General features: G+C 38.8%; 1 protein-coding gene across 8 annotated transcripts in view; it reads right to left on the reverse strand.

Annotated features, from left to right (window-relative positions):
- Nucleotides 1–19,204, reverse strand: part of DLC1 (DLC1 Rho GTPase activating protein) — a 550,042-nt gene that overhangs the window by 380,963 nt on the left and 149,875 nt on the right. The window lies entirely within an intron of this gene.

Consider the following 19,204-nt stretch of genomic DNA (forward strand, 5'->3'; position numbering starts at 1 on the left):
AATAATGCTAAATAAATGAATTGATGACTGAATACATTAACAAAAATATATGTTCATGCAAACAATTATAATTTTACTATGGAATACACTCCCTCCTGTCTGTAAAATCAAAGAAGACTAACACAGTAGATTGGAGGATATGAAAAGACATAACCATGAGGGAATCTTTTTTCCTTCTTCCAGACCCATAGCAAGGAAAGTTGCGTCCTCCACCAACCATACTGAAAATGGAGACAATTCAACTATAGCTGGGGAGTACACACTCACTCATCCATCTCATCTCAGGCATCCATCCATCCATCCATCCATCCATCGGCTGGAAAACTCCCGGTTTTTCACTATACCATATTGATCACTGAGACTACACAAGGAAAATACATAGCTCCTCAAAGTGCATTTGGTATCACCAAATCAGGGCATTTATTAGGTTGACTTTCAAACAAAATTTTAAAAAGATTAATTATCATTCACTTATTTCCTCAGTGAAGATATTTTCAGGGAGAGAGGGAGGGAGAGGTAGCTTCAGGAACTTTAAGAAAGTAGAATGAGTTTGAAACAGTTAAGTGGTAAATGCTAGAATGAGGAACTAGGTGTATGTATAGAGTGACTCAGAGGCTCTAAGAGCCCATGGTGGCCGGACAGCATGGATCTGTGGTGCGTCTCTATACGACTTATTAGAGTAGTGAGACTAAGCTTAAAATTTTAACAAGGACTAAATAGAGAACTTTAAAATACAGGCTGAGGACATTATCTTCATTTGACAAAAAGCAAGACATTATTTAGCTTTTTCATGAAGGGAAATAACCTGGTGACGTTGTTTTCTTAGGAAGTTTAAATCTGATTATACTGTATAGAGTAAACCAGAATAAGAGGAAAAAGACTGGATCCAGGGAGATGGTAAGGAATTTATTATAGTACCTCCTCATGCAGAGATGAGCATATAGGTAGGATAGAAATATTACAAGTGGAGATAAATCATTCCTATGAGAAGAATGGATTTCTACAAAAATCATAGAGGGGTCATACAACAGTCACCTATGCTATCCAATTCTCCTTGGTCATAAGGGAAGGGAACCCAAATCACTAAATAATTAAGAAAAATCAATTGCAGGGAAACAGACTGCTGCACAAAAAGAAATAATTCAGGTAATACTAACTACACATTAAAAGCCTCTAAACCTCACATTAAATTATCTCTATAATTAGTGTTCTCAGAGAGGTTTGAGAGAATGCTTCATCTATAAAATATGAATACATTACCATCAAAGAGCGAGCAGAAAACATACTTCATTTGCTTCACCTTCGCTTTTGTGGCATATACAGGGTTTTGGCTCCTTCTAATCCCAATCCCTCCATTGGCCACTGGATCCCCTCCTCTTTCATCAGTTCAAGGACAACACTCCTGCCTCCTCTGTTGTAGTAATGATACATTCTGTACTCAGTCATTTCTTTGAGCTTCCAAATTTGATGTCCAAATCTCTCCCATTTAACATTTTACAAAATTCTCTCTTGACTACACATCTTCTGGCTTTCACCCTCTTCCTTCATTTTCTTTTACAGCAAATATTAAATCATTGTTTAATAGCTGGCTCTGCTTACTTTCTTCAATTCCTGTCCTCCCTTTTGGTCTTAAGAACTCTATGAAAGTAAACCTATGCCCCTGCCAAACTATGAACAAGCCAGCCAATGGACTTTATGCTGTTAAATGCCAAGTTTCTTGGTGAGCTACTCACAGCATTTGAAACATTCTGATTGCACTCTCCCTTTAGAAACTGTTCCTTCATATGGTATCTAAGATCCTACTCTTTGATTCTGTTCTTTCCTTTGTTCATTCTACTCCTTGGTTGGTTTACTATCCATTTGTTGGATCTCTTTTCTGCTTCCCTATACTACAGAGTAAGTCCTTGAAAGCAAAGATGGTATTTTGTGTCTCTCACATCCAAAGGAGTGCTTAGTACACAGCAAGTGCTCAATTAACTGTTTATCAACTAGGTAACTGAATAGCAACAATTTCTAGTTAAAAATGGGACTTAAATAAATATTTTAAAGGGTAATGAATAATAAAATGAATCTATTTGAACACCCAGCTGTTGATCAGCTGGGGGAGGAGAGGTAGATCAAGGGATAAGTGTTCATTTTCTGAACTTCTGAAATGGGAATGAAACGCTATTTAAAATGAATAATCAACAAATGGAGAAATGAGCATTTTATTTAGTAGGCATATTCCTGAAGGCAAATATCAGAGGAAATAAAAATACGTAAATAATAAAAATCCGTAGGTAGAGGGGAGAAGCTCTGAACTATTATGAGAATACTAAATTCCACTGAAAGTAAGTTTCGGATGATAGAAAATTTGTCAGCCGTTGTTTTATTTAGTCCATTACATCGAACTATGCTTAGCATAATATAAGCAACTGCTGTGGGTTGAATGTTATCTCCCCCACCCCACAAATTCATATGTTGACAATTTATGAAGTCATAACAGAGCAGGATGGACTTCCATTCCAAAATGACTAGTGTCCTTGCAAAAAGGGGAAATCTGGACACAGACACAACACCACGTGGACATAAACGCAGAGATCAAGTGATATGTCTGCAAGCCAAAGAGCAATAAAAATTACCAGCCGAAGACCAGAAGCCAGGAGAGAGGCGCACAACAGATTCTGTCACAGCCAACAGAAGGAACTAACCCTGCTGACACCTTGATCTCAGACTTTTGGTCTTCAGAACCAATAAAATGACAAGCAATTCCTACTGTTGAAGTACACAGTTTCAGGTACTGTGTTACAACTGTCCTAGCAAACGGATACAGCAAAGATCTCTGTTAAGCACACGAATGAAATACCTCATCGTTCACAAGTGAACAGCATAAATTCTATGTACTGTCACTAATTAATAAATATAAATAAAAGCATGTATTTTTTTTTTAATTTTCAGAGAGTGCAAGTGGGGGAGGGGCAGAGAGAGTGGGGGACAGAGGATCTAATGCTGGCTCTGTGCCCACAGCAGACAGCCAGATGCAGGGCCCGAAGTCATGAATGGTTTGATTATGACCTGAGCCCAAGTCCCACGTAAAAGCATGTACTTATAGTTACTTATCGTCACTTAGGTAATGAATCAGAATTGGAGACAGTTAACAAGGTCAGTCTTTGGAAAAATGGGACTAGTCGGAGAGGAAATTCAACTTCATTTTATACTTTTTTTTGGCCATGTGCATGTATCACTTATAAAAAGAAAAAAATATGGAATTGGTAAATACACCAGTGCTATCTTACTGGGAGTGTCTTTTCTCAAGTTGAGCAGTGAGGCAATTTAAAGCTTGGAACTGATTCAGGCATTTTTACTTCATATAATTACTTATAATTATGGCCGGCATGTTATCTCTCAAAGAAAATAAGCTACATTTTCTGTAGAAATGTCCCCATGGTATTTGCTATCGTTTACAGTTACTTTTATGACAATTTCCAAAGAACTATCAGATGAAATAAAAGATGAGGAAAAACTGATCGATTCAATTGGAACAAGAAGGCGGTAAAAAAAAAAAAAAAAAAAAGTAGCGTGAATTATTACCGTCCACGAAGATAAGGCTCAACATGCTGTGCTTGTCTCCCCTCGGGCCCTCGTTCTACAAAATGTAATAATCCTTCAAGCCCTCGTTCTACAAAATGTAGTAAGCACACACCGTGTGCCAGCACAAGGTAGGCACGAGGGGGAGAACGATGAAGAAGCTCGAAGCGTGCTGGTCACGGCCTTCCAGGAATTTAGTTTGAGGTTAGGTCTGTGTGCTAGAGAAGTACCCCTCCTCGCTGGCCCACTGGGGAAAGTTCCAAGACCCCCGGAGGATTTCGGAAACGGCATGTAGTACCAAACCCCCTAGATGCGCTTTTTCCCCCCATGCATACCACACACCTCCGATAAAGTTTAATTTATAAACGAGGCACAGCAGGAGATGAACAACGAATAAGGACGTCGAACGAGTCTCACAATATACTGCAAACAAACTTAGGTGAATTCGGACTCTGTCTCAAAATATCTCACTGTAGTGTACTCACCCTTCCCCGGGAGGATGGGAGACGATAAAACGCGCATGTGCAGAGGGGCAGAGAGGCGATGACATAGGGGCTGGGACCTACCCCGGCGACTACCGACGTCAAGATGCTGCGTCAGAAGGCGGGGCCTGTGCTTCCTGAGGCGGTCGGCCGCGGGTAGCTGACCGAAGACACGGTTAAGGGGCGACTACTGCAGTTTCCTGAGGCTGCCTCTTGGGGGCGCCTGGGTGGCTCAGTTCCTTAAGTGTCTGACTCTCGATTTCGGCTCAGGTCGTGCGTGATCTCGTAGTTGGTGAGTTTGAGCCCCGCCCACATCCGGCTCTGTGTACCTGGTGCGGAGCCTGCTTGCGGTTCTCTCTTTCTCTCTCCCTCTCTCCCCCTTCCTCAGTCATGCTCTCACTCTCTCAAAATAAATAAATAAACTTAAAAAAAAAAAAAAAAAAAAAGAAATACGGAACTTTTTTCTCTCACAGTTCCTGGAGCCAGAACTCCAAGTGTGGCGGCGGGGCTGTGCTTTTTCTCCCAAGGCTCTGCGAAGGGATCCTTCCTTGCTTTTTCCAGCTTCTGGCAGCTCCAGGTGTTCCTTGCCTGCATAATCTCTGCCTCCATCTTCTCATGGCCTTCTCCTCTGTGTCTGTCTTCTCTTCGGCCCTGTATAAGGTCCCTTGGCATTGGATGTAGGGTTCACCCAGGAAATCCCGGATGATCTCATTTTGAGATTCTTAATCACATCCGCAAAGACGCTTTTTCCCAACGAGGTCACATTCACAGGTTCCTGGGTTAGGGTATGCTCCTATTTGGGGTGGGGGGGGGTGGGGGGCTGCACAATTCAGCCACTACAATTTGGGTATGAATAGATAATTCCAACACTGTGTGATTAAGTGCTAGGCTAGGGTATGTACAGAGGGTTACGGCGGGCACAGATGAAGGAGGCTCTAATTCAGTCTGAGGGGTTCGGGGGAGACTTTTTGAGTGAAGTGACATGTAGGATGAAACCTGAAGACTGCCAGGGGCAGGAAGGTGGGCTGGGGGAGCTTTATGGGTGAGACACAAAGTATGCTGAATTTAGATAACTGAGAGAAGTTTAATGTGCCTATTCAATGTGAGATGAGGGAAAGCGGAAAAGACTACAAAGGTAAACAGGGCCCAGAATGTGACCGTCCTTGAAAACCTTGTCTAGAATATTGGGATTTTAAAGCTACGGCGGTGGGGGCGGTGGGCAGTGGGACAGTTTTCCGTTGGGTAAAGATAATTTGGAGTGCCGTACGGAGGGTGGATTTGTGGGGCTTAGGACTGGAGCCAAAGAAATCAGGATGATGTTGCAGTAATTTGAGCAAGAGATGGTGAGGGGATTAAGGGGATTGGGATGAGAAATACTGAAGATGTAGAATTATTTTCATAACTATTGTTAGTCACAGCTGAACTCGCGAGTGCATTTCTACAGTGTTTCCAAAGTGAAGTGGGATTCCAAAGGTCTCAACTTTTCATCTGCGCTTTCTTTCTGGAACTATGACTAGCCCAGCAGAGAAAGAGAAAAAAGAGAGAGGGGGGGAGGGGTAACAGTAGGGATCCGGCAACAGTTTTTAATAAACACTTTGAATTTCTGAAACACATCTTTGACAAATGGGTTGATTTCCTTTAGCTCTTAGAGCTGTGGGCACACTTTAATTTGCATTGCTTCAAAGTAAATTTGGCTTTTCCAACTCCTTCCTAAGTGAAAGGGTGGCACTGTACATCTGGGGGGGTGTCTATTGCTTATGACTCACTCTTAATGATATGCACCTGTTTGGTTCTTTGGGTCTCAAAAAGTTACATGAGAAGCAGGTCAGGAATGCAGAAGGGTGTTATCAAGTGGCAGTGGCATTCCGTGCAGAAAAACGGAGGCGGCAGCAGTTAAGAGAAGGTAAATAGGTGACTGTGAATATAAGCAGCCCCCCAAAGCAAACAGTAGTGTGCTTCCAGAAAATCCGTCTGCTGCTTCCCACCTGGGTGCCCACTGCCCATAACAGGAAGTGGGACGTAAGGACTGACACACGGAAGTGAGATCAGGAGGCACCTGCAAGTGGACCGGCCAGGCCCAGGAGGAAATATTTGTGAATTTGCTAATAATTCTTTCCGAATCAAGGTTTATTGTTAAGTGGTTGAAATGGTAAGAACTACTTGAAAACGCCATGTCAAGTATAACTCCTTGTATTTGAAATGCAGAACAACAACAAAAATCCCCTGACAAGGTTATTATTCACCATTAAGTGTGTTGGCTACACCTCTTTGGTATTTTAAGCAGGACTTTGTGACTACTTTCCATTCCCTTCCAACAGCAAGGGTTCCTAGGTCCTATGAACTTGTATTTGCTTCTGAGTAGAGACTGACTCTTGTATTTCTTCCATGAGCCCTCATATTATGTAGGAAACCACCGTGCAGCCATTTTTATTATTCACTATATTCTGTTTTAGTCTCTCCTCATAAACAACAGATTTTACCTGACTCCAGTGTACTTTGATAACAACTACTGGCATACACATTTTCATTCTTTGAGCCTGCAGTTCTCCTTGTTCTCCTATATCATCCTACCCACCCTCCCTTACCTCAAACAACTTTATGTGCACCGAGCTTTGCTACAATGATCTGTGCGATAACCAGGGTTCCAGCCCGGTATTGTACAGTGCTCTGACTTTAGATGGGAATACTGGAGGCAGATACTGGGCAGAAGCTCACATGTAGAAGTCTCTACATCAGCATAGTGACTTAATTATTGACATGTCCTGTGTAAATCTGGTCGTCTTAAAAATGAAAAGATTTATGAGGCACCTGGGTGGCTCAGTCAGTTAAGTCTCCGACTTCAGGTCATGATCTCACAGTTCCTGAGCCCCGTGTCAGGCTCTATGCTGACAGCTCAGAGCCCGGAGCCTGCTTCGGATTCTGTGTCTCCCTCTCTCTCTGCCCCTCCCCACTCACACGCTGTCTCTCTTTCTCAAAAAATAAACATTAAAAAAGCAAAGATTTAGGGGTGCCTGGGTGACTCAGTCGGTTAAGCGGCCAACTTCAGCTCGGGTCATGATCTCGCTGTTAGTGGGTTCGAGCCCCATGTCGGGCTCTGTGCTGCCAGCTCCAGGAGCCTGGCACCTGCTTTGTAATCTGTGTCTTCCTCTCTCTCTGCCCCTCCCCGACTCGTGCTCTGTCTTTCTCTCTCAAAAATAAAATAAAAAACATTTAAAACTTTTTATAAAAATAAAGATTTATCGGAAAAGTTAGAAATTAAATTTCATAATCAACTGGCTTCCTGTAAACCATATGACTCTTGCTTATTTATCTTCTATCAATAAAATGAATCATCTCAGTGTTCAGGTTTGGAAATTTAAGATGATAATAACTATAATGTATTGCATGTGAAGAACAGATTTATTTCCATTTTAAGTTGCCTAGAATAGGCTGATGGACAACTTAGCATACTTTTTGTTTCTAGTCTATGTCAAATTTTAAGTATAAAAACGTAGCACTTTACATAATCACTAATAGGTTTAAAAAATTTTGCATGAAGATTATACTGAAATCTGCTGGCTAATTTCCTTTCTCTCCTTGCCTCTTTAATGATTGCTCACAGTATGGAACTTGTTTGAAATACTTTTCAGCTTGTTTAAAATTTATCATGCCTCAACCCAAACACTGAAGACATCTGAGAGAAACCACTTTGTAACTTCTAAGTGGACAGAGATAATATTTATGATAAAAGTCTCTGTTGATCGCAGGGAGAGAGTACAGAATAATTGAATTAAAGGAAAATTCATGCCTCAGGAAAGACTTTTTATTATAAAACTAGAAACTGGAAGAAGCTGAGAAAAATAAACTTCATGTTAGACTCTATTTTCAGTTTTTCAAAATTTATATTCTTGTCAGCATATACCTGAAATGGTAGTTAAATTCTCAAAGCTGTGTGTTTTTTTTTGTTTTCTTTTTCTGCACACCGAGAGGACAAATGTCTGAAATAGAAGGATAAAACATTTCCTTTCATCATTCAAAAAAACCTTAATATTAGGTTTGTGTTACATTTTGATGTTGGCCAATTCTTTCTGATTGCTTTTAAATTATAGCTTCTCCGTGATAATATGCAACTCAGCATCTTCTCTGTGGGGCAGCAGCTTCACGTTGGTAACAGGACATACCACTATTAACACTCAAAATTATAGCTCCTTGGCCTTGTCAATACACACACGTTATTCCAGTTAAAGTGAAATGCAAGAGTATTTAAAGTCTCTTCCAGCTGGAACATTCCCTGAACCTATGAAAAGCAGATTCTCTCTCTCACCCCATATTTGTTTGTAGGATGCTGCCTATAACAGTCTAGGCAAGTGAATTACGCCTTCCTTGTCGGGTAAATCAGCACAGGACGGGACGTTAAACATCATGCTACCATCTTACAGTAAAATGTAGACAAGATGTTGGGGCGCCTGGGTGGCTCAGTCGGTTGAGCGGCCGACTTCGGCTCAGGTCAGGATCTCGCGGTCCGTGAGTTCGAGCCCTGCGTCCGGCTCTGGGCTGACGGCTCAGAGCCTGGAGCCTGTTTCAGATTCTGTGTCTCCCTCTCTCTCTGCCCCTCCCCTGTTCATGCTCTGTCTCTCTCTGTCTCAAAAATAAATAAACGTTAAAAAAAAAATGTAGACAAGATGCAAGGGATGTTAGGTATTGAGAAATGGATTGAAATTACAGTCCTAATGCACAATGGCAAATACGCACTGCACCCAAGAGCTCAGAAGACCAGTGCTGTGTTGCCCCAACTCCACGTCCCTGTGCCTTTGGTGGGAGGCTGGCGGGGGGTGGGGGTGGGGGTGGGTGGGGGAGTGAGAAAATGGTCCACAGACTTCGAAGGTGATATTTACTGCAGAGGCCTAGCCTCCATCTGGTTTCCTTTCACATCTCCCTTGGAAACATGTGGCAGTAGAATACCACCAGCCAGCTTGCTAATGTTCCTGTGGTAGTAACCACTTAGTTCCTCTGTGTTTTGTCACATCCTCTACTGCAAGTATCAATAAAGACTGCGTTGTTGCAGGAAGCCAAATACTGCATCCCAGATTGTGCTTGATTATTGCAGATATTGAAAGTTAATTTACATGCGTATATAATTTTATATATGTATTATATATTAATTTACATATGTATATACATATGTAATATTTTTGTTAAGTAAACTTATTTTATCCTTAATATTCCTGCTATATAGGCTTTATACACTTCACAATTCTCTCAAGAAAAAGTTTAACTCATTCAAAAATTCATAGAATGGATTTTGTGGCACCAGTTGACATTTAATCTAAATAACATCTAAATAACGGTGTTGAAAATGAAGGTTGTCATCAGCCCACCAAGCGTGAGCACCAGTCTTTCTTTGTGTAACAACAGGGGATGAACAGCGTGGTCCGAGTGCCGTCCTCTGAATACATTGTCATCCATCAGACGATTCACATCACATCACTCATAGGGACTATGCCCTCTTATCTTTTAAAGCTTATTTACTTTGAGAGAAAGAGAGAGAGGGAGAGGGAGAGGGAGAGGGAGAGAGAGAGAGAGAATGAGCAGGATCCCAAGCGGGCTCCGCATTGTCAGCACAGAGCCCCACATATGGCTCCATCTTGCAAACCGTGGGATCATGACCTGAGCCAAAATCCAAGAGTAGGAAAGCTTAACGGACTGAGCCACCCAGGCACCCCTATGTGATTTTATTATTAAAGGATTTCTTCATTGAAACTCAAGATGAAAATCGAAATTTTCAATGAAATTGAAATTGAAAAGTTCAATGAAAATTGAACTTTTATCAGATATTCATGAAGTACATTTCTCATCTGTTATGTTCTGACTGAAACACCTTTGGGTTCCTCTCCCAAGCGACTCTGAAGAAAATCTCCAATTGCGCACTAGGGCAATATGTGGGTGGGATGTGAAACATTGTAATTAGAATTGGTTTTTTTAAAAGGAATTATGCTCTTGCTTTTTTACTTCTTATGTTTTTGATGAATGATGCTGTTAAATCCCCTTGTTATGATTGTCCACCATGAATAAATTAACCAGTGGCATTCCACTGATGATTCTGACATATCTATGAGAGTAAGAAAATTACCGAGTACTGCTGTCTGACCACAAACTTACAGCGGAGCCATTTTGTGAGTACATTTCCTGATAATGCTTTAGTCATCAAGCAAACATCCATAATCTTCATTTCACTTCTCTGCAAACTAATCAAATACTAGCTGGGAGGAAATTAACATATCTAGCATTTTTTCCCCAGGATTCACTCATATGATGAAATCAGATGATGTATTTACTTATTTATTTTCGGTAAAGTAAGCCCAGAAATTACGAAGCTAAAAATCTAAGTACGAAAACAGCTGCTTTGCCTCAGCTAAAGTATGGCATATGAAGTGCTGTTCTCCTCTTTTGATGTTTATATCACCACGAAATAGTTTGGAAAACACACCTTAGCATTTAAAAGTGACTGTTTGTAAATGACTTTCTTGAAGTATTGGTTTATTTCACTTACCCTAAGACTGAAATCTGCGTATTAAAAAAATAGTAAACTTTAATTTTCCAAGAATATTAAAGTAAGGACAGAGAGATTCCTCTCCTTCATTCTCTCAAGGGCACAGTCTTTGCATCTTTCAAAGCTCAGCTGAGGCATCACTTGGTGAAACCTTCTTTGACTTCCTCACAGGGAAGCCTGTAATGGTTTTAGTTCCATAGATCTTAATACTTTCTTCCCTGGATTAGGTTGAACCGTGGTGTTACTGTACTTGTGGTTCCAAACGTAATATTCTATGAGGTTCTAAAAGTAATAGTTATTAAAGTTAATTTAACTGAATATTTTGTTATTTGTTATTTATGTGACTTAGCCCTTTCAATATGTAAGTGCCTTTACATAAGGATGTATATATGAGTTTTATTCAGATCTTATACTGCACACAACCAAGTGCGGAGAAAGAGAATGTACTTAATATTTATTTAGTTAATGAATGCATATTCCAGGCTTTACTATATGATGATATGATACAGTATATGATATGATATACTGTATGATACTAAATCCTCTCTCAACTTTTATCAATCTTTCCCCACACTTATTCCCAGACAAGTTGAGCTTACTCTCAGATCTATAACAAGGACAATTTAGTAAAACAAACAACAAAACAACTACTATTGGTAGCTAAAGTCCATAGTGTTGTCTATGAGCCAGGCACTGTTTTAATTACTTGTATATATTAACATTCAATGTTCCTAACAACAGAGTGAAGTATTCCATTATACAGATGAAAAAACCAAAGCACAGAGAAAATCAGTAACATACAAGACTACAAAGCTACAGGTGAGGGAAGCAGTTCTCTGCTTACTTGGTTCTAGGCATACCCATAGTATAGAAGGTGTGGAGGCTTACCATGGACCATGCAGCACTTGAGAAATCTCCAGTTAAAGTAGCTACTGACCCTGGATGCTATTTATGCTGTGAATATAGATTCTGCCTGCAAGTGTTCAGTTATTCAACTGTCAACCCACCTTGAATTTTGGTAAAAAATGGATTGTTACAGTAGGTCTATTAGGTAGCTGTTTAATCACATTTTCTATCTCATTTAATGTTCTAGCAACCTTGTGATATAGGGAATGTTGCCTCCATTTTTTTTAGAGACATATAAGTTTCACAAAGATTAAATGACATACTTTAGATTAGGCTCTTTCTCCTCACCATAGCTTATTTTCTTGATTAGAAAATCAAGCTCAGACCAAGCTATTCATTTTCTAGACCAAATAATAATGCTATTTCAACTTGTTTTCAAGTGCCTGGGTTAACTTTTAATGTATATACAACTTTTAACGTCTATAAAATCCTTTTAAAGCTCCACTGGCTCAAAAGATAGAACCCAAAATTGAAGAGCTTCATTAATCACTAGTTTTATTCCTCTGCCAATGTAGATACAGGACAGAAAAAAATAATAAAAGTGTATTTTCCTATTTGCTTATGTTTCCTTTGAAAATTGTGAGGTTATCTCGAAAGTGGCACTCTAATTTTCTTGACAGTTAGAAAACTATCTGTGGAATAGAGATCTTGTTGGCAGCAGGGAGAAGTACTTTATTTCTAAGAACATGAGCCAGAAAGTGAACAGATTCCACGGGCAGCACTGTGTTTAGTGCCCCGATAACAGAGGCAGGGCCCTGTTCTGTAGGCTATGTTAGTTATCCCAACTTTTGTGGATATTGGCATTTCGTCGAGGGAGGGAGCCAAAACCTATGGCGGTTTTGTTGGTATTAAAAGATTAATAAGCTGGTCCTGGTTTCTAGTAATAGAAATCCATGAGGAAGAAACTAAATCAGTTTCACTATCACGCTTGCCTTTAATGTGAATTGGCTCTGAAATACCCATTAATTATTTAAAATAACATCATAAACGTGTATTAATTCTTGCTCCAATAAAAGCTGATGTTGGATTAATGTGAATTTATTAATGATCTTGTTACTAAGAATGTAAATTTGAAGTTTTGATTCAAGGCACTGCTTGGATCAGAGGCCCATCGCACATCATAACTACTTTTAAAAAAAAAAAAATCTGGAACAAGAAACATCCAGATCTAATTGCTCTCATTCAGAGTATATTTTTTCTGCCTTAGAGGCACCTGGCAACAAATCTCCCTACTTTATGTGGTTTTCACAATATAAATTACAAAGAAATTTACTGTGGTGTGACACTTTCTAAACAAATCCCTTAATCTCTCCTACTCATTTATCTTTCAGTCTCTTACTCTATTTTTCCTGTCATTTCCCCTCCACTCCACTCCTGACTTCCTCAGAATGACATGAACCAGAAAAGCTGGAGGAATTCTGAGCCAGTGGCCTCCCAACATTTTCAATCATATGCTCCTCAGTGAGTATTTCCTTATAAACTGTGACATATATACGTTTGTATTAATATATACCTTCTATATACAAAATTAAAGGATAAAAATTAAAAATAAAAGTGAATGGATAAGCTAAGATTTCCTTCTCTACACTTACTCTTGCCCATTACTCTCCGGAAACAATAGAGTAGATTCTAAATAACATTGACCCCTCAGATTTCTATGCACCAATGAGTTACAATTAATTTGTTGTTTTGAGATCAATGGTAATAATAATCAAACTCAAAGATTGCCTCGGAGAACCAGATTTTACATAGTTCTTTTCTCCCTCTTCTCTCACGCTCTGTTTTAGCATGGAAATAGCAGGGAGCACAGAGAGGAGGTTATGGTACAAAGCATGAGCTATCTGTTTTCTGATTTGGGTTGTATGATTCCATTTTTTCTGCGTCTTTATTCTTAGGCTCTTGACATCTGATTTCGTCTTCTGAAAATAAATTCTTTACCATAACACCAATATTCATTCATTCAAACACTGATGAATGGAGTTCTAAGCACTGGGCTGAATGCTACAGACACAAATCTGAACCTCTACAGACGCAACACTGGTCCCACCAAGTTTCTGTTTTAGTTAGCAGTGGTGGGATCAAATGATTTTATAGTAAAGGTTACAAAAGAGAGAAGTCCTCTGTGAATGAAGGGAGAATCAAGCAACTAACTTGGCTGAGGAAATTTGGAAAAGTCCCCCCAAAGTGAAACCATTTGGGGATCTTGAGATAGGAGCTCACTGGGGCTTCACCTGCAGCCTGGTGGAGGTGAGCTGGCGAGCGCTGGCCCTACTCGGCAGAGTTCCTCATGTGAACCCATAATAACAATAATCCTCTCCACCTGCTCTATGAGCACTGGAATCAAATTCGTGTTCCTTGTCTCCTTGCTAAACTCGTGCTGGTGATCACCATAAGCGCATTGTGCTGAAATAGAATCTGACTCCAGCTGCTAGAAATCCACTTTTCTCAAGGGCTTGGAGCTTTGCTTCTCCTTGCAGTTGACTGGTGCTTCTCTTGGTAACCTAATATAACTTATCATCCCCTCTGTTCTTCTCTCTTTCTCTCTTTCCCTTTTCCTTCTCCTCCCCTTCCTCCGCCCCACCCCTTTTCTCTTTCTCTGCACTGATGTTCCCTCCCTGAAGTGTGAGTCAAACAGAAGTCTTACTTGAGAACACTCCAGTAGTGTTTCGGGGAGTATATACTATACTATACTATACTATACTATACTATACTATACATTACAATACGATATACAATATACTATACAATAAACATAGTATATTATGAGGCAAAATATTTGAGCCCCCAATGTCTGCAGATATGTTTCTGGCTTTCTAGTTGTTCATAAGGCAAACACTAGTTTAAATGGCATAAAACAATTCGATGGTTTTCAGTGGCCTAACAACACAAAACGAGCTGCTCGCAAAATTGCCAGGTTTATCTAAGACACAAACCCAGTTAAAATATGGCTGGGAGGACCTAGTTATCTCTCTACATGCCCACTTTCCACCTGGTGGTGACTTTTCTCTGCCAGTCCTAATCCTTGAGCCAGGAAAACAAAGTTTAAAAACAGTATAATCTACTCAACAGGATTATCTGTTTCAAAACCCTGGGAACTCAGTATAAAATCATACTGTTATTATGAATCTATCTGCAGAGGTACATATACTTACCCTGCTTTGTATTCCTTCCTTTTTGTCAAATAATAGTAGGCTTCTTAACAAAGTCTAATTCTTCCACTAGTCCCTGCTTTCATTCAACATATCTGGGGGTTTTGGCTTAACCATCATTTTGTTTTTTATTTCTTAGACAATTTTTTTTCCTTCCCTTTTGTATTCTTCCAGCTGGCTTCCTATCTTGGCCCATTCTATCTTTTCCATGATTTACACTGTTCTTTATGTCACCCATTGGTCAATGACAGCCTCCTCATGCTACAAGGCTCCCACATTGGCAGTCAGGAGACAGGAAAAAACAAGACGGTCATAGAAAGGAATGAGAAGGTCATTTCAAGTAGAAGTGCGCTTTTACTGAATTTATACATATGTTAGAGATAGGGTAAGGAGAAAAGACTTGATTTTATCAGTCATTTCTAATTAATATATTACACTTGTCCAGGGATAAGGTACAGTATATACAGTATAATGTTTCATTCCTGGGATTTTTCCATTAACAACGTGTAGCATTTGATCAACATCACTTTGAAAAGTTTCCTAACACAGAAAGGTATTCTGTAGTGTGAAATTAAGTATTTATACAAAACACCACCTAACATACAGGAGCCTGTTTATTCCTTTCACCACAGGCCATGATGTACTGGAATAAATTTGTTAGAGTGTTGTTCCTCGACATATTTAATGGTATGGGTGATAATATAAAATTTCTCCTTATTCTTTGATAATAGAATTTTTAGCAGACGCCTGCTTACCCAGAATGCAGACTCCATTTCTCAGCCCTTATTGCTAGGTATGCCCATGTAACTAAAGTCTAGCACATGAAATGTGGGAGAAAAAGAAGTGTGCACCTTCTGGGTCCTGCCTTTACACGGGACTGTGGCCACCCCTGCACTCCCTCCTTTTCCCACTGACTTGACTCTCAATAAGGGCTCAAGGTGGTAGAACAGTTAGATGGAAATGGTCTGGGGCTGTGAAAACATAGAGGCTACATATTGGTCCAGTACTGTTTATACCAAATTATTATGTGTATGTGAGAAAAAGATGTTAGATTTAAGCCACTTTTATGCTGGTTTTCTATGACAGCAGTCAAAACTACAGCAAAAATGATACAGTTTAGTTTACTGGCTCGGACGTGAGATTTTTGTTCGAATGTGGAATCAGGTGTCTTCTCAAGGTTCAGATCATTTTTGCATTATATTCTGGAGTTTATATCGCTTTGTAATATGGATTATATTTTGTGTGAGCAAATAAAACTATGTTCATACATTTATATAACTATTACGGCTATGCAAAACTTTGGGAACTATTTAAATAGTCTCTAGAGAAGACTAAATGTTGGACTCTCTTTAATTAGCTAACCACCATCAAGAACAAATACACTAGTTCTTTAAAAAAGTCTAACCTCAAGCCTTTCCTTACATATTTTCCATCTTCACATCTCATTTGGTTTAAAGAGACCACTTCTTAGAGTGTCTCCCTCCTCCAGATTTCTGTGGAATTTGTCTCTGAGAGTTGCCCTGAACCAGCTGCCTTACCCCAAAGACTTACCCACACCCTATAAATGCTGGTCATATGCCACATGACCTTCTGACTCATTTGCCAATGTCTGCTCCTAATCTACTTGGTTTTCCTTTGATTTCATTGGCTTCACTTTAATTATATATTTCATCATATTTAGGAGAATTATTAGCTTAAAAGATTGATATTTATATACACTACAAATGTAGCCCTCTCCACTTGGGACGCTTAATAAATACATGTGTAGCCATCCTTGGATGGCCAGAGATAACATTGGAAAGCAACAACAACAAAAAAAAATACAGCATGCAAAACAGTGAATGCCCGCCAAGATTTATAGATTTCAAGAAGTGATAATGTATATGTAACATACAATTATATCTCTAGTATAATGCTATTTCAGTACATTCTGAGGATTACTCTTAGAAGCTCTACTTGAGTTTTATTTTTTTACAAGTCTTAGAACCTTGATTATATCCTGACCGCCCCCCCAAAAAAAAATCATGCTCATAAATTCAGTGAAGGATTTGGCTCACTCATATGACCATCAGATAATAAGCTGATTAAAGTTCTCTAAAAATTTATTAGCTTATATTCTACTTCACCTTTACATGCACTAATCTTAAAGCTGTCACCATGGCTGACAAATAGTTTTAAAGATACAGACAATTAAGCAAATCCTTTTTTGCATCTGGTCCCTGACACCTTAGACATGAAAATGTGGCTTGTGTGTCTCCCCAAAAGGCTTATCTGTTTTAAATGATGTGCACTGGTATTATGAATGGAGTAGTTGACTAGAATTCTTGTTGACATTTTGAAAAACTTTATACATACTTGTTTCTATTTCATAGAAGTAATGATAGTCATAATAACTATGTAAAGGTCATTTTGTGCCATGCAGAACATGTTCCAAATACTTTATATATCTAGTGCTATTTTGCTTTTGTACTTCTGTTCATTGTATGCATTTCATCCATATTTCTAACACCTTTTATAACAATTATATAGGGGAAAAGGTGAAAATCCCCTGCTTCTATACTTTTAATTCCATTCTTTCAAAATAACTGCTATTAATAATTTTGTGCCTAGATAGCCAGGATTTTGCACAGTCTTATTTAACCACATAGAGAGGTTTATACCCCCGTTCCTATTTGTATTTATATTTTTATCTATAATATACACATTTTGTCATATAAGGTCGGTATGTGCTACACATCCAGGTCTGCCCCTGCCTTTTGCCAGATGTGCTGTATCATGAGATCATTCAGTTAGTGTACATGGATCTCCCTCTATCTTTTAATGGCTGCATAGCATTCCAAAGTATAGACAAACAATAATTAAGCATTCCTTATTGATGGAAATTTACATTCTTTTTTTGTCAGTAACATACAATACAATGATAAACATTTCTGCACATTTATGAGTTTGCTTTACTATTGTCCTTGGTAAAGCTCTAAAATGGTAAATTGCCAATTCAAAGGCATTTTAATACTCATTCACTATTGAACAGAACAGAAATTCCTACAGACTTTGGTTATAGAGGTTTCTCCCATAATGATGCTTATCCAGAGTAAAGTCCAAACTTGAAATTTTGCATTTAATCTGTTTATTACAAAGCATCCCGAAGGAATTGTAGAGTCGAAGCAAATATTCCACCAGACGAGGCCATAACACTTTGAGATAATGACATGCTTAAAATAGAATATTTAAGTTAGAACTTGTAAATAGGTTATAATTACATCTCTCCTAATGTAACCATGCTATAGTGACATGTCCAAGAGAAAATTCTTTCCAGCATTCTTACTATTGATATAAATGTCCAAGTGGTGAGCATATGTTTCTGGAATGTTTAATGTTTGTCAGCAGCTGGGCAGGGTTTGTCTTATTTTAGGGGAGCTATGTCATAGGTCGATTAATAATTTCTTATGTCATTATCGCATTCCCAGCAGATTTGATAGGATATAGGACATTTCTGGAAAAGTGACCTGAGCATGCCAATCATAACAACTTTATGCAGCATTAATATTTCAATGCGATGTATAAAGAAAGAAGAGTTTGCCAGAAACACAGAATGCTCTGTTGTCATAGAGTTTGAGCATACTGATCGTTGGCTGTCAAGTCTTTGACTTCATTTAAACTAATTTATGACACGTTACTGATCTAGTTTGTTAGCAAAACCACAGTTTGTGGAAACTGGACTTTGTTTTTTCTTTTTTCTTTTTTTCCCCCACAAAGAGTTAGAGATTGTTTTCTTTCCTCATTGTACATAGTTCCAGTTGAACATTGGTTTTGTATGAGGAGAAGTGCCATTATAGATTAATATTATATCAAAAGAGGAGGAAAGATGTTGTCCAGTCCACAGGGAGTTTTCAATGCCAATGACCACGTTGCATTTATAGAAGAAATTATATTTGTATTTACATCAGGATAGTAAACCACTACATTGTGGGAAGAATTTGGGGAAAATCCTAAGGATAAGACAAATTTTGGCCAAGAGTCTACTAGCTAAGCCATGCTTCAAATAACTCCACTCCAATCTTTGCTTCTCTCACTTGGAAACTTCTAAGGGGATTGTGGCATCTACAGGAGTAAAGGAGACTCACCATAAAAAGTAATTTCAGCTATTGGTTCTTTTTGGTTCAGAATTAAAGAAAAGTTGATACACCTAATGATAGCAAATGTGCCAGGGTATTATTTTTATAAACATATTTGGGGGTAGGGCATACTGTTGTCTTTGGAGATGTAAAAGGGTCATTTTTAACATGTGATTCATACCACTTTAATTATGATAAAATATACTTTTTGAAGGGCAAAAGAAGTAAGTCCAAATAACTGACATTAAATAAAGAAAGTGTTATTACTTTCTTTCTAAAAATTAGGGAACACTCATCAGCTAGGCCTTGAACTATGAGCTATCTGGTGGCTATTTAATTCCAACTAAGGAAAGTGAAACCAATTCTGTCTTCAACACAATTCCAAAGAGCATAGTTCACAAACTATGATAAATACTATTAGTGAAATGAATAGGTTATTATATTCTAATTTTTACA

Source organism: Panthera uncia, chromosome B1 (assembly GCF_023721935.1).
Source record: "Panthera uncia isolate 11264 chromosome B1, Puncia_PCG_1.0, whole genome shotgun sequence".
NCBI classification, from domain to species: Eukaryota; Metazoa; Chordata; class Mammalia; order Carnivora; family Felidae; genus Panthera; species Panthera uncia.